Genomic DNA, 16,753 nt, shown 5'->3' on the forward strand with positions numbered 1-16,753 from the left:
ACCCTCCTTCTGTTCAGGTTTGAATAAAGAAAGGGTCACTGCCCCTGAAGGCATGCTTCTCTCTTTTCCCTTTCTTAGACCACATAAATAGAAGAGAAACATCAGTCCATGATGTGAATACATGAGGTTCTGATCATACACCAAAGCTTCTGCAACACATGAAACTCATATTTGCTGTCACATGCACAAAGTGTCATGTACACGTTAATGCTACACAGGATTGAATGGGCAGGTTCTTGTCTTTCTGTGGTGTGTATCTCCCATTGCATAATCCCCAAAAATCACTCTGCCCTTGGAAGTTATCTGAGAAGGTTTTGAACTTTTTTAACCTGCAAATTGAGGGCTTCTGGTAGGATTAGTAGGTACTAAGTAGGAAGAAGTACTAGAAATTTGGAATTCTGAAACTCATCTCCTTTTCCTTTGTCTTCAACAACCTTGATAAACCTGCTTTTATCTCACCCTCAACCTCTCCCTGCTTTTATCTCACCGAAACCCACTAGCAAAATCCTTCCCACTAAGTCATCAATGACTTCCAGCCTTCGTTTACTTTTTTGGTATTTTGAAACACCTACCACACATAAAAGCAAGGTAAATCTAATTGGTTTATCCTCCTCTCCTTCCTTGTACAGCTCACATGGAAGACTGGAGGCATCCCATAATATCCTCCACATGAGTGCATCCAGCAGCTCCTGTGTGGGACTCCCATCCCTATTAATTGCACTTGGGGGCATTTAAATATCCAGTGGTGATCCTGTTTGCAAATCCAAACAGTTTATGGCCAGAGAAGACAAAAATCTCATTGTTTGCCCATATAATACGGGATGCAAATTACTCTACATTTTTGGGGATGGAAGGGACATTAAATATTATTCCAGCCTCCCTGACATGGGCAGGAGCACCTTTCACTGCACCAGGTTTTTAAAAGCCCCACCCAGCCTGGCCCTGAACATCTCCAGGGATGAAGCATCCACAACATCTCAGGGCAGCCTGTGCCTCACCATATTCACAGTAAAGAATTTCTTCCTAGCAGCTAAACTAGATCTGTGTCTACCATTTTTCAATTGAAAGCCATTCCCCCTTGTCATATCAACACAAACCCTCGTGAAGTCCCTCTTCAGTTCTCTGTAGCCCTTTAGGTACTGGCAGGCTGCTCTAAGGTCTCCCTGAAGCCTCCTCTTCTCTCTTCTTTCTCTCTTCTCTTCTCCAACTCCTTCAGCCTGTTTTCACTGGAGAGGTGCTACAGCCCCCTGAGCATTCTCATGGCTTCTTCTGGACTCCAGCAGGTCCATGTCCTTCTTATGCTGGGGATCCCAGAGCTGGGTGCAGCTCTCCAGCTGGGGTTTCAGAAGAGGAGCAGAATTCCCTCCCTGATCTGGTATTTTTCCTTTGTACCCTCTGGTGAATATATTCCGTTTAATCCCAATGTCCCTTGTCTGCTCTTTTTCTCTTCTGTCTTGTGTCTTGCCAGCTTTATATCACTGTGAAGCATTTGGGGGTTTTTTGCTGGAGAAAAGTGAGGCAAACCGCATTAAATATGTCTGCTTTCTCTAGGTCATCTGTACCACTCCTGTTCCTCATTAGGTAATGGGCTTATGCCTGCTGCTGTCTTTCTCTTACTTTACTGTATTTATAGCACCTTTCTCCTTGTATCCTAACACTCCACACTGGTTGTAATTCATTTAGCACGGAAACCTTTGTGCCCTACATGCTTATTTTATTCCTTGATCTCATCCTCAGTAATGTGACCTCATTCTTCTTTTTAAAATTATTCTTCTTGTACTGTCCTATCCTTACCCTACCCTCCGGCTATCCACAGTGGGTAGAGGTGGATTTGTGAGCAATGTCCCCTGGCTCAGATGCCTGCTGCCCATAAGGGCAGCTCCTCGCCCCTGGCCCTGCTGAGAAAACCTTGTCAAGATGTGGGATCTCACTCAAACAGCAAGGCTTCATCCAGCACACAGCACTTAAGTTGTTCCAAATCCTTCCAGCACCCACAGGAAGGGGATGTGCCCCATATAGAGGATGAGGGCAGTGATTGTCCCCTACACTCAGTGCTGGTGAATCACACCTTGAATCCTGGACTCAGTTTAAGCCCCTAACAACAAAGAGTTATTGAGGTGTTGGAGTAAGTCCAGAGAAGGGAAGTGGAGCTGGGGAATGGTCTGAAGCAAAATTTTACAAGGAGGGGCTGAGTGGACTGGAGGTGTTTAGCCTGGAGAAAAGGAGGCTCAGGAACTTATCACTCTCTACAACTCCCTGAAAGGAGGCTGTAGTGAGGTGGGGCTCAGGCTCTTCTCCCACATAACAAGTGACAGGACAAAAGCAAATATCCTCAGGTTACACCAGGGAAAAATTAGATTGAATATTAGGAAAAAATTCTTCACTGCAAGGGTGGTCAGGTCCTGGAATAGGCTGCCTTGGGCAGCTGTGAAATCACCATCCCTGGAAGTGCTCAAATGTGGGGATGTGGCAGCTGAGGACATGGTTTAGTGTGAACATGGTGGTGTTGGGTTAACAGCTGGACTTGATGAACTTATGGTCTTTTCCAACCTTCATGTTTCTATGATTCCATGTATCAGGGATATGCCAAAGGAGATCCTCTGTATGTTGCTGACATGTTATGACAGCCAAGGGTGGGAAAGGGTGGACCTCAATCCCACCAGCAAAGGACAAGGGAGCATCCAGAGAGAGGTGATCAAGGTATTACAAAAAAGTCTCTGCCCCCATTCAGAGATGAAAAGCCACATTTGCCCTCCAGTTTTCATGTCTGATGGATGCCTTAATGTCAGCAAGATACTTGGCTCTCTTCTGCAGCAGAGATGAGCATTTGCTTGTGCAGATCCTCTGCAGCAAAGTTAAAAGGATGCAGATCTGCCTTGCTCCACTCCTCCTCCCCACTCACACAGGAACCAACACTTCCCAGAGCCACCTCTGTAAAGTCTGCAGGGAGTTAACACAGCACTGGCAGAAGTGAGGCTGTAAAAAATAATGTTTAAAACGTTAAAATAGATATCTCCTCTGGCAAAATAATCTGACATAGAAAGCCCCATGGTACAGATAAACAGTACTGGGAGCTTTGTATGTGTTCAGTCAGTGTGTGCTGGAGAAGGGGGATGTTGGAGCAAGAGAGTCTCACCCATATTTGACTTGCTGAAGACATGAGGGGGTTGTAGCCTTACCTGTTCCCTCCTCAGTGTTCAGCAGCTCCCACGCTGAAGTCCCTGCAGTGTTCTGTGTTACCCAGCAGCAGCTGAAATGCCTTAGGGCCCTTTCATGCAACCTCAGTGGGGGTGGCCCTTGGAAACACTGGAAAGGGAATAATTAAAAAAAATTAAAAACAAGCAGATACAGAACTTATAACAGCCCTAGTACAAGCAAGACACTAAAAAAACCTGATTACAGCCCTCTAGGAAGGACACCAAAGAATTCCTCTGTCCAGGCTGAATTTGGTGTAAACTACAGTGACTCTGCTAAGACTCTCTAGGTAGCTTTCCTCCCCAATACAAGGTGCCCAATAATTTAAAAAGTGCTTGTGATTGCCTTGTTGCATGCTGGCTGTACTGGCCACGCATGTTCTTTGGGAAGTGCCTTCTCAAAACTTTTCCTCTCTGAGATTGCAAGGACTCAGGACTCAGAAGCTGAGGGAAGGGAAAGCTGTTGTGATTTCTGAAACAGGGTGTTCTATTTCAGGGCACCTGGAGGCAAATAACTCCAGAGAGCCCTGTGTCTGTCATTAGAGACCACAGTTAATGCAGGGCTGAGAACAGAAATCAACAACACTTATGGACCCCTCTTCCAGCCTTCCTAGATGAAAATCTAATTCAAAAATATTTTAAAGGTGAGTTTTTATAACACTCACTCATCACATATATGGCTGAGTACCGTGGTGTGTTGAAGCACCAGTTTTAACATCACAACACCACACTACTGCTGATATGTCCCTAAATGATCTCAAACCTCTCTTTATCCAGAAAAGGTTGGGGTTTTATGCCTTAATTCCTTAAATTCAGATAAACTCCGAGGAGTTTCTCAAAGTCAGCCTTCAGCCTGGGGGGAGATCAGCAGGGCTGGTTATTTTTCAGCCCACAGCTGATCCAGGTCCTGGTTGCTGCCTGTCTCACCCAGTGAGACCTTGGCTGAACCAGCCTGGCCCCACCAGCTGCCCTATCAGGCTGTGTGAATGCAATCTAAATTCAGCAAGCAGCCCTAATTAATGTTCCTTATGTTTATTTGACTCACTAAAGATACATATCGACCTCAGTAGTAAATCTCATCGTTGCGTAGGAACTACAGGGATCAGTTCCTTTCCAAATGTATCCTGGATAGAGCCCAAGATATCTAATACTGTGGGGAAAACACATATTGAGTGTCAAATAAAAGCAACAGCGGCTCTGCAACAAATGGCAACTTCCTCTTGGAAGAGTCAAAGATGGCTGTGACTGCTGATGGCTTTAAATGTACTTTCAGATTATTAATAGAGACAATTTAAAATAGTTCCTCTCACTCCAATTCCTGCTTTAACTCATACCCAACTGCTAAACACACTGTGGCTGCTCCTGCTAATATACTCTCTAACAAATCACAGCCATGCATAGGTTTCCTTTCAGTATTTCCAATTTACTCTTTAATGGGAGACAAATGTGTCTTATTTGCTGACTGCTTAATGAGTCTGAAAGATTTTGCAGGCAGGCAGTGGGATGGTGCTTCTTAGAGCTACTTGCAAATTGTTTTACTTGCTTAAATCTGTGGCCATAGGCTATTCACTGGCACCTAGATGCTGGACTGGTTGGTGCAATACTAACATGTAACTCAGTATATTATGTAAACAAATAGAAAATTTGGTAGGACGGTTCCCATTTACACTTGACAACAATCAGAAACCAACATATTGAACCAACAAGATGTACATTTAAATGGTTGTTTTGCTTCTGTAGTTGTAGGATAGTCATTGCTGTCTGACTTCCTATTCTAGAAATTCACTGAGTAGCTGATCCTGGCAATTTTAGGTCTGTTGAATTTCATGCTCCTGAGGTTTATTAATGATTACTCAGAGGCACTCTTTATTTTGGTGGCCATGCAAAGGAAATATGCCTCTCTGTGCATTTGTACAGGTATTTTGGGATTGGATTTATTTTTGTTATCATTTTATTCTAAGTGCAACAACTCCACCAGGAAACATGTCCAAGCGCAGACTTCCTGACATAAATATTTGTATTATCACCTGCCTTTCCACCTGCTCCCAGCCACTGGGTCAGAGGTGGGAGGCATGGATTAAGGGCTGGGGACAAGGGGAAATGCAGCAGGGAGAGAAGCTGAGTGGGCTGAGCCTGAGGCAAGGGTACCTGGGGCGTGAGAACGGCTGGAGGAGTTGAGGGAGGGCAAGGCATGGAGTCATGGGCAGGGGATTTGTAAAAATATAACATAAAAAATTTATTTGGGGTGGGATGGAAGCAGGTTTTCACTGGCAAATCTCTTGGTGTCCATCTCTCTTCCTTCACAAAGGAAGGGTGTCTTGTGGGTGCTGGGTTTTGTGTGGGCTGTGGGTCTGTGGTTGCAATGTCTGCAAAGCAACAAAGAGCCAGATGCGGCGAGTTTGATCAGAGTCAGATGGGGTGTGGGGGAATAAAGCACCCCGAAAGAGGTGGTCATTGGAATAGAAACAAAATGAGAAATTGTACATTGACCCTGAATTCATGTGACCGGAAAAAAAAGGAATAAATCCCTCATTTTTCCAGCATGAAAACCTACATAGTTTTTAGAGACTAAAAGGCCTTAGATCTTATTGCTTTGTCTTTCTTACTGCTAGTAGGGCATTCAGGCTTAAGAAAACCATTAAGGATATGCTTTTTCAGGGTAACCGAGGATTTTTGCTGTTCAATAACAGGGGGGAAATGAATTAATATTATTCTGTTAGTTTAACAACTGAGAGAGGGGACTTTGAGGTTTTCCTCTCTTAGAAAAGTTTTACTTTTCAGCTCTCAACTACACCAAAATTACCCACATTTACTGCAGAAAAGTGCTGTCAGTGTGTAGCATGTATTTGAAATACAGAGGCACGCCAGATGAAAACCAGCAGTGTGAAATCAGTGCACCCAGAGAAAAAGGGCAGGATCACATCAGACCCTCTGGGCTGGCTGCTGGCAAGCCTGCAGCGTGTGTGTGCTCTCCCTTCTACTCCCAGTGCCCTTGATTTCTCAGGCTGCTTTGAAAGACAAAAAGAAAGTTGGTAATCATACACCGACAGATGGTTCCTTGGTTAGTTACTCTTTATTTAGATGGAAACAACTGCGATTCATCAGCTTTTTCTTTTTCTTTTTTTTTTTTTTTTTTATTATAGCTACATCATGGTGAACTTTCAACTCCTAATCTATTTCTAAGAAGTATTGTGTGGCAAGAGTCTATTAATAACAAACCTTGGGCTGACTGGAAATTTCCTTTTCTGTATTCATATTCCAGCTTTTGAGATGCTTTCACCCAATCTTGTTTCACTTTTCAATGAAAGAACTCTCCAGAAAATTTTCCAGTGAATGTAATATTGAAGATATTGCTTACATGCCTATAAATAGAACATAGATATTTCTTTCTTATTCTTGGACTTGCTTTCTTTATCTTAATTGTGAATTGATAGCTAATGAACTGCTTGTTTCTTATTTTGATCATGAACAATTTTCATTGATTATTTGGGGAAAATATGCTTGTATCACCTTCCTAGGCATATCAGAGTTAAGCTGTATCTGTGAATTGCCCTTTTGAATAATATTTTAGAGAACTCTGTATGCATTTAAAGTTAAGAATGTTAAAAAAAATGTGTCTAGATGACAGTCTGAAACAAAGATTTAGAATGATTGACTTAAATTTGAAGAGTGGCTGTCTGTAATAAATGGGAAAAAACTTGTATTACATGCCTGCTCATGTTTAGAGGTTCATTTTCCTTTTGGCCCTTTTGGGTTGATTTTACTGCATGTTTTAGACCCAAGTGAATATGGATTTCTCCAAGATTCACTAAGTAAAGGAAAATCCTGTTTAAAAAAATCCAAACAACAAGAGATTCAGATTCTTTGGGGGCTTTTGTTTCACATTTCCTACCATCCATCATTACAAGCCTGCACAAGAATTACTGCAAAGCTGCACATGAAGTAATGTCCAAATTTTCTTTTACAGATGTAGGGGAGACTTTCACTGATATATTTTTTCCAGCAGCACAAACTCAAAATATCAAAATTACTCACTTTTTCAGGTGTTAAAATGGGTTGAATTTTAAAAAGAGATTGCTATGTTGATCTTTCAAAAATACATTAAAATATTTTAGATTTGAAAAACAGAAGGGTACCACCTCTATGCTTGGTTACCATAAAGCACTGAATGTATCTGTGGCTACTCCTTTTTTAAGGAATTCATTCTGAATTTTTTGAGGAGAAAATCTCAGTGAACTCAAATGGTAAATGTAATGTCTTTAATAGAATGAGATTCAAATCTGCTCTAAATTATTTTCTATTTGGACCTGATCTACCTCAAAACCAGTCCATAGCTGACCATTTTCAGGTCACTCAGTGCTATGCAAGTTCAACTTGGAAATTTTTCCCTTTTTCACATGCTATTAACACTATCAAATTTTTACCTCAAGGTTTGCTCTTTAACAGGGAAAGTGAAGGGAAGAGCCCCTTTTTCACAGGATATACCCCACTGCTGGCCTTCTAGACAAAAGCTGAGTACACTGACAACCCATGAGGAATGGCACGCTGTTAGGAGATGGGAGCATTGGCATGAACAACCCCCTTCCTTGCAAATTGCTCTCTTCTTCATCTCTCATTGATAAACCTCAGCAGGCAAGTGGGCATTCCCTCTGTTGTTCTATCCTCAGTTCACCTGTCTCAGCTTGAGCTGGCCCAAGTGCTGCTGAAAGGCACTGGGATGATGCCGTGGTTTTGCATGGATAAAGAAGATGCCATGAGAAGATTCAGTGGGAGGTCCCTTAGACAAACCTATCCAAAAGCCAGGACCACTATTTCAAGGATTCATTTTGTGCACATCCTCCTTGCAGGAGAGTTCAAGGTAGCCAGGTCTGTTGACTTTCTCCAGCTCCTCATGGTGAGAAATGGTCAGAGACCTGCCCTGCAGGCACCTCCCTTCCCCTGACTCTGTGGATCCTCCAGCTGCCCTCCTTCTCCTCCTCTTCCCATCTTTGGCACTGATCTGAAACCCCATGGGTCACACAGTGGGCAATGAGATTAAGACTGGGATTTGTAAAGATGATGCCTTTTTAGAGAGCTTAATAGGCCAGATGCTCAGCTGAGGATCAGGCCATCTGTCCATTCAAGCCCTACCTGTACAGCAGGTTATTGCTAAGAAAGGGTGACAATTTGGGACTGCAGCTCCAAAACCCAGGGACACAGCAGACTCCTGACACAAAAAAATTGGAAGAGGAAATGGCAGATGATGTTCCTGGCTGATATAGGCACTAGTAAGAGGGAGACAAGCCCAATTGCATGCATGGCAAAGGACTTCTTTGCTTTTCCAGCAGATATTAAGGAGCCTGAGAGTCAGCAAAACCCATAATTATGCTCACTTTAAAGTCTTTTGCTCTTCCAGAGTAGAGTGAAGTGAGCCCCCCCCAGAAATGAGTCAGGCCCAGTCTCCAAAGCCAGCTGCTGCTTTAGTGCAGTGATCTGTCTCCACACTCCCTGATAAGCAGTCTATGCCCTGTGACTTATAATAAAAGGGAATGATGGTCCCTGCACAAACCCAGAGAAGAGGTATTGATTTGCAAATAGTTTAAAAGAATATTCAAGGGTCACGAGCTGACCCTTTTTCAGCTCTGACATTTTATATCAGGGGGGATCCCATTGAGATGGGAATTCATATCCTAGACATTGTTTTGTCCTGTTTCATAAATAAGTTGAATAGCTTAATTGATTGACACCCACTGCACTTTCCCAGCTTCCTCAGGCTCAAAAGTACACTGCTGTTTTCTGCCATAAATAATATGAACTTTCAATCAGCCTCCAGGCACAAAAAGGAACTGAAAATTCTTCATACAATAGCTGCAATCTGGCATACGAGGCTCTGCAGGTCTGAAGGGAGAGGGGTATCTGATGTCACCAGGTACTCATTTTTTTCCTGTGGCACCAATAGCATTTTCCTACCCAAATGACCTAAATCCTAAAGTAGAAGCACCCAGGGGCCCCTGCAAGGAGGAAGACTGTTTTGTCCTGGAGTTTATGTGTGGGTTAAGAACCTGGTTTGCAATACTGTGAGCACAACATGGAAACACATGCTGAACTATCAAGTCCAGTCCCTTTGAAATGCTGGTGCAGAATCCCTTCTTCTCTCTTAGATTCTGATTCAACTTCATCTCAACCCGAGTGACATTATCCTCCCCATTTGTCTTCACTCCTCTGATTATTACAAATCTTCTCATTTTCAATCCATGCTTAAACACATGTTTTGTGTTTAACCAAGATCAATCTGTTCTCATGGCAAGTTTATTTCTTTACTTAAAAAGTTCTTTTCCTCCCTGGATATTTAGTCCTTGATGCATTTTGTTTACATTGCTCCTCCTCAGTCTTGATTGCACTAAGGGAAATGAGCTACACACTTTACATTTCTTATTTTTAATACAGTTTAATGGCCTTTTCAGCAATTCTGGTGACATTTGGAGAGCTCTTGGCTAAGATATAGCCAACACTTTCAAAAAACAGATGCAGAAAGAGTGTAAAAGTGTTGAGGACTTCCTCTTGAGGAAGGAAGGTGTGGATGTAAGCACTTACCTTCAGTTGCCCAAGTTGGAAAATGTTAGCTTCTGACCTCCCTGTGCTTTAATTTCCTCATCTGCAAAACAGAAAGAACAACACAGACCTCAAAGGGGAGTAATTAAGTTTTCCAAACTGCAGAAGCTCTTTAGTCTGCTGTTCTTTACTTGTTACTTCTTAAGCAGTGCAAACCCCGGAGTGAGGGCACTGAGCCAGACTAAAGCCAAGGCAAGTTCCTCCTTTGGTTGCAGTAGGAGCCCTTTATGCAAAAGCTTTCATAAGGGGTGACAGACATCTGTTGCTAAGACAGAGATATAAACCCTGGGAGAGAAATAATACTGACTGAAACCATTGCAAGGCCAAGTGAGAAGATCAGTAGTTTTTCTTTAGATATATCAGCAAAAAGTTAAATCTGTTTTTCTTGCTTTGCTTCAGCAGAAATTTCTCCAAGGATGCTCACCATACACATCCTCATCTGTAATTAATAAATGCTTGGAAGGACACTTTCCCACTCAACATATGAAATTATAGATGATCCCTTAATTCCCCAGACATTTGCAAGCCTTGTCTTGTCAGAATTGAATTTACTACAGCTGATTACCCTGAGAATGCACTGACCTTCTTAGCTCCTGCTGTGGTCTTTATTTTTTCCATGGCAGATAATATGGAGACCAGAATCTGAGGACTTGGTAGTAGCGATTATGTGATACTAATGAGACAAAGCTTATTGTTGATGTTAACTGTTATTACCACTAAAATAAGTGCACAACTCCAGACAGATGGACTTCACTTTGTTACACCAGGAGGGAGCGAATGCATTTTGACAGTAGCAGCATCTATTTAAAATCTGGACCACATCTGGTGCCTCTCTGAAGCAGACCATATCTGATCAATCAGAATTATGGCTCTTCAGTCTCCAGACGAGTTAGAAGAAATTCATTATCTGTTTTGAAGCTTGCTTCTCTTTCATCTATTTAAAAAAAATAAATTGTCATCGGGTCCATTTAACTACTGAAAGAAAAAAAAAAAAAAAGGACAGTAATTAAACTAACTAGCAAGCTCCATATCTGAAGATATGATTAATTCTTTGAAACACAGTTCGTGTAGATACTTGGCTCACACTAGACTTCAGTCAACAGTTTCTTAGCTGATGAAATAGATAGCATAGGACTTATCTCCATTTCTGGTTAATTCATAAACTCTTGGAAATACCCACATGAATTTCTCCAAACTCTGTCAGTAGTCAATATTTATTTTTCAGTAACATTTAGCCCCTGAGCATGGGGCTTAAAAGTTACCACCTCGAGGACAGCAGTGTCTCCATGGGGCCTCCTGCTCCCAGAGATGTCACCCCTCTCCTGTGTCCCCCCTCTGGACCAGCATTTCAGATGTGAAAAATGACATTAATGTGAATTCTTCCATGTGTGGTCTGCTGAACCCAAAGAGGTGGTGAGAGCCTGGGCTTACCAATAAGCAAAAGCAGAATGCAAAAGGATCCTATTCTGGATCACTTTAATTTCTTCCGTTTTTTCTGATTTCAGAGTTTCTTCTTGCCTTTGCTGATGAGAACAATCATGACAGCACCTAGAACTCACCTCTGAAGTTATCACTGCTTCCGTCCTATCCATGCTTTAAGAACCCGGTTCAGAAAGAAGCCTTGTGAAAGCAGTTGACTTATATCTCCTTCATTCACAACTTTTCAAACAAAACATTCATTAAAAGATAAAGCATTTTATAGGTGTTATAACTAAAGTTAGTGAGAAGGTGGGGAAACACAGGTTTCATATGCAAAAGTATAACCTTGGAAGAACAATTTAAAATGCTCATCAACATTTGTGAATTATTTCTCAAAATTCTTTGTCAAACTGTTATTTTTAATTCCTGCTAATGACACCCAGTGAAATTATCTACTTTTTTGAGTGAGGTAGAGGCAGTGACTGTAACCTTCCAGAGCAGCATGAGGTGTGCAAAAGAGACCAAGGCTGGCATTAATTTCTTCTGTAGCAGTGATAGCTCAGGAGCAAATGATTTTGACTGCTTGTTGATCACGTCCAGATGGGTAAAGCACAAAATGAGGTTATAATGGCTGCCTGCCTCAGTGCTAAACCACCCTCAAAATTAGGTGGGGCAACTCCAAAGTCATTTATCTACCATGGGTGCAGGACTGTCATGGGAAAATTGACTCAGGATGGTATATATCAAAATCTCCTGCTGGCAGTAGTAACTCCTCTGGAATTTCTACAAATCATGGATGACAATTTTCTAACCAAGAAATAAAAGCTAACAGTAACTAAGGTGGAAATGATTACGTTGGATCCCTGTCTGAGTCAGTTAAAAACACATGGTATTCAACACAACCAGGTTCACAAAGCTCAAATAAGTACAAGCCAGTTGTAAGGAAGAACTGGAGACTAAATGTGATGCATGCAATGAATGGTTTAAAATTATTTAGCTAGATGTAAAAATAACAAAATAACAACAACAAAATGAGACTAAAACTGCAGGTAAGGAAGCAAGCATATTTCCAAAAATCTAGAATAGAAAAGTATGCAAAATAAGCAATAATAATGGATGGATGTTTATAAGAGAGATGTTGTAAACACTGAAAATACATCCTGGAGTTATACAAAATTAATAAGGAAGAAAAGCGATGCAAGGAAATATATGGACAAAAAACCAAAAAAAGACAGTAAGGAGCAGATGTTTGAATCCATTGGGTCCAAGAGTAACCCTACTAATACTGAAAGCCCATGAGTAGTAAGAGCACCAGAGTAGTCAGTAATAATGCAGAAAATCAGAAGTGTTTAAGAAATGTATTGTTTCTCTTCCCAGGAATAAATTAGGACATGTTCATATCATAAGAAAAGAATAAATATTTCCTACTCAGGCCATAACCAAAATGGAAGGAAAAGAGTCACTACTAAAGTAACTTCTTAATAACCAGATACATGGCACCAGGACTACTAAAAGTGCAGGTTAGCAAGTTCCTCTGGATGCTGCTTTTAGTAACTTAGGCCCAGCAGTGGCAGAAACATGAGAGAAAGCAAATACTATTGCAATGTTTGGACAGGGTGAAGGAAATGATCAAATAAGTATAAATCTGTCATCCTGGCACTCACCAGGGGTTGCAATAACAGAACATTTTTACAAGACTTAACTACTAAAGATTTCAAGGAGGTATTCTAAATATTTTGCAATTTATGGAAAACAGAGCTTCTAAAAGTTGCTGTTATAATCACTGCCAAAGACACAGACAGATAAGACCTGTTGATTTCACTTGTTCTCATCTCCAGAAAAGATGGGAAATATTCCACGTATTCACCACATCAGAAATATTTGGGGTTTAAAAAAATGTGACACAAAATACAGACTTACTTTCTTTGAAAAATATTTGTTATCAATCTCAGAAGGATGAAGGAGGTCCTAATTAGTGCTTGTACAATTTGACCTAATTTTAAATTTAAAATTACCAGCTGTAATCTGTAAAATTTTTATTTAGTTGTAGTGATGAAGTAATAGTTTTTTGTCAGTATCCTGTTTTAAGAATAGTTTAAGGCAGTGCAATCCAAAACACCTGTAGACATCCATAGCTGATACAAATACTCTTCTCTCTATTGTTACATAGGCTTCAGTAATTAACTTCTGATATAAAGAAATAAAAAAATTGTGAAAGAAGTGGAAGAGAAACAGTCAATTCCATTTAATTTCCACCCAAGTCAGAAATAAGCATGAAGCATGGTCTCCAAAAATAACTAAAATGCTTCCTCTGTTTTGTTTTTTTTTTTTTTCTTCTTTCAAATCTGTCATTTCTTTGCTGAAATAAGGCATATCAATTCCTGGAGGTGAAGAGATAAACTCCCTTTTTGTCCTGAACTTTCTGAAATAATGCCCAGTCGCAGATGGAGCGGGCAATGGCAGCTCACGGAGTTCAGGGAGTTCTGATCACTTCGTGCCGCGGTCTCTGCCTCTCCCAACAGCCCCTTTGCCATGTGGAGATGAAATTCACTTTCAAGCGCTGAAACATCACACCTGCTTTAAAACTGTCTGTGACTTGAGGGGTGGGATTGAGATCCAAGATTAGGACACGGGACCGCAGCAAAGTGCCCAAATTTCCATTGTGGTCAGTGGAAATGGAATCAACGCAGTCTGGGAGCTATTTTCCTGTAGAAAGTGCTCACTCTCATCAGCAGGTTAAATTCCACACTAGTCCCTTTAACATCTAATTTTTTTTCAGAGAAATTGATCCAATGTTTTGCAGCAGGACAACAGAGCTCTCTTTTCCAAGGCAACACTTCAATCTATGTTTCTCTTTAATAAAATTTCTCCCTAGGGTCATAGAGAAGGCATTGATCTCCACTTTCTTTTAAGGACCCCATAGTTCCTCAGCTTTTATAAACTCCTCTGCTTCACAGCTCTGTCCTCTCAAATCTTGATGTCTCAGAGGTGCAGCTACACCAAGATTTTCGCAAGCACAAGAATTAGTAAAAACAAAATTTTGCATTGATACTAGTCTGCTTTTGGCTCTCTATGAGAATTCATTCCTCCTTAATTCTAGATGTGCCTGTTGACTCTCTTGAAGGAAGGAAAAGTACATCCTTCTCCCAAATGCTGCGTGTGCCATTCCACCTCCAGCTGGGAAATAACAGCATGGGAGCCAGGCTTGCAGGGGTTGCAAATCCCTTGCACCAAGACTGTGCTCCTGGGAGAAATGAAGCACAGCCACCCCTGTCCTGCAGCAGAGAGCTTGGAAATGACAGCAGCTTTTGCTCAGGCCATAACCTGAGCTCTCATAACCTTCACTGTGAATTCTCCCACTTTCAGGAGTAGGGTGGGAGGTGCATGAGAACACCTGAGGGAAGGAGGCACATTTGCACCACATCTCTGATCATCAAGATAAGCTGCCAGTAGACTGTTTATGGGTACTCGGTTATTGCATTATGATTTGCAATATTCCAAAATACAGAATAAAAGAAAACCCCAAACTGAGACAATGCCCCACAGCACCAGCTCTGATGGTAAAAACAGATTTTCCACACCTGCTGACTTCACACCCAAACCGACAGCTGTTTAATAAACAGTAGCAGGAATAAAAAATACCAGCTCTGGAGTTTCATCAACAATTAGAGTAAACTTGTTGTTATATCAACAATCAGCTATTTCTGCTTGATGACTGTCACACACATTCACATGAGAATATTTCTGAGTTGTTCTTATTTGGGACAAGGGCATGATACAGGTGTAATTTTTAAAGCACTCAGATAACCTGACATGGATTGCTTTGAAAAGACTCTCATAGTGGAACTGAGACACAAAGTTATCTTGCTCATACATGTTGTATCAGCATATTTTCATCTGATTGAGTTTGAATTTTAGACCTAATTACATTAAGTTAGACAAGATTAGGTGATTTTTAAGTGTGCTGACAGTCTTCTTGCTTTGCAAGCCATGCCAAATGCCAGTGACTAGCACCTTACAATCCCCTGATCTTCATTCCCAACATTTTTCTTCAAAGTCTTGTATTTCAAATTCTTTAGGTATTCTACAGAGCCCTACCTAATCTTCCCATATAATGTTGTTCACTCACCTTCCACACATGCCAAGCATTACAATGCTTGTTGACTTACTTAGCAATGCAGCCTTGCAAGACCCCAACACACTTGTCATAACGAGGTTTATAATGAAAATATTCCCTGGAAGAAAAAGAAACCTGCTTATCTTTCTTTTTTTTTTCTTTTGTTTCATTGAAACAATTTGTTTACTAAAAATATTAAGCACAAAATATTAACAGTTTTTATGGCTTTTACAAGAATAAACATTAAAGTGAGACACTGAGCAGGACCAAGAGTGCAACAAAGCATTATAGTTCTAATTCCTAAAACCATGTAAAAATTCAAAACTGTGGCAGGAGTCAAGGTTCCTCCAGCTGACTATTACAGATTTCAGTAATCTGGGAACTTTAATGACCCTAGCCCAAGCCCTTCAGCTACTAAATCAAAATGGAAAAGAGAAGTCCTTTGCCAGGGTCCCCACTAAAGCACGTCTGCCATCGGCTATGGACACGTCCTGCTGGGTCCCAGCACTGCTGGGATGTGCTCCCCTTTCAAAGCCAGCCAAATCCATTTGTGTCACACCCTCTGCCTGCCCAGGACCATCCCCTTTCTGCCCCTGTGCCCATCTGGCAGGGCCCCCAGCCCTTCCTCCAGCCCATGCTCCTGTCACACACACAGATTGCAGCCTGAGCACCGACTTGGCACCTCAGATGCACAGCACCTGTTTTGAAGGTTAACAGATAGTGACAAGTATAATAACAGCTTCTGCTGAAGTTTGAGCCTGCCAGACAGCCAATTATGCTATTATTTTCAATGTTTTTTTTCTCCCCACACATATAACCTATCACTTTTTCAAGGCAGTGCCACAGGCAGCTGCAACATGCTCTGTTTTGGAAAGGTGCTCACCTTTCCTTAGACTCCTTCCTGATGGCCAGCAGCTCTCAGTGCCATTCCCCACCATGCCATGGCATTTCTCTGTGATGCTGCTCCTCAAAAGTCACTGTACGAGGATGCTCCAGCAGCTTTTCCCACCTTATGTCCATCAGGTGTGGTCATGTCTAGAGCTCTGTCCTCACTTTTCACCTTTTGGGGCCCTGGGGTCCGTGGCCAAGAGCAGTCACGAGCTGCCCCAGTTGTGGTCACGCTGCAGGACTGGGATTGGAGCCGGGGTCACTGCCAGGGCAGGAGGGGGAGGCTCATATATCCTTGTCTAAAGGTTCCCACGACCAGAGAGCTCCTCATAATCTCAGCACAGGGGGCTTTCATTTGTCAGGGAACGTGCTTTGACAGAGGTCTTCTCCCCAGGCAGGCAGCTGGGCTCGTCTCTTGTGCAGGGAGGAAGAGAGGAAAAGGGACTTAAAAACTGGGAGTGCAGTAACAGCCCCAGCTCCCCCAGCTCCTACAGTGCACAGTTCATTGGCATTCAGTTCTGCAGCCTCAGTGAGGACACAATTC

At 41.9% G+C, this 16,753-nt stretch overlaps 1 long non-coding RNA gene across 4 annotated transcripts in view; it reads right to left on the reverse strand.

The window, feature by feature from the left end:
* Positions 1–16,344, reverse strand: part of LOC110473294 (uncharacterized) — a 46,800-nt gene extending 30,456 nt beyond the window's left edge. For 3 of the 4 annotated variants that reach the window (XR_013339794.1, XR_002465860.2, XR_002465859.2), the window contains exons 1-4: positions 16,205–16,344; positions 15,374–15,439; positions 9,768–9,828; positions 3,180–3,306 (exon numbers count right to left, since the gene is read on the reverse strand). This is a non-coding gene — a long non-coding RNA (uncharacterized LOC110473294). Of the gene's footprint in view, positions 1–3,179; positions 3,307–9,767; positions 9,829–15,333; positions 15,440–16,204 lie in introns of all 4 variants that reach the window. The other variant, XR_013339793.1, reaches the window with a different exon arrangement.
* Positions 16,345–16,753: the final 409 nt, after the last annotated feature.

This window comes from Lonchura striata, chromosome 4 (assembly GCF_046129695.1).
Source record: "Lonchura striata isolate bLonStr1 chromosome 4, bLonStr1.mat, whole genome shotgun sequence".
NCBI classification, from domain to species: Eukaryota; Metazoa; Chordata; class Aves; order Passeriformes; family Estrildidae; genus Lonchura; species Lonchura striata.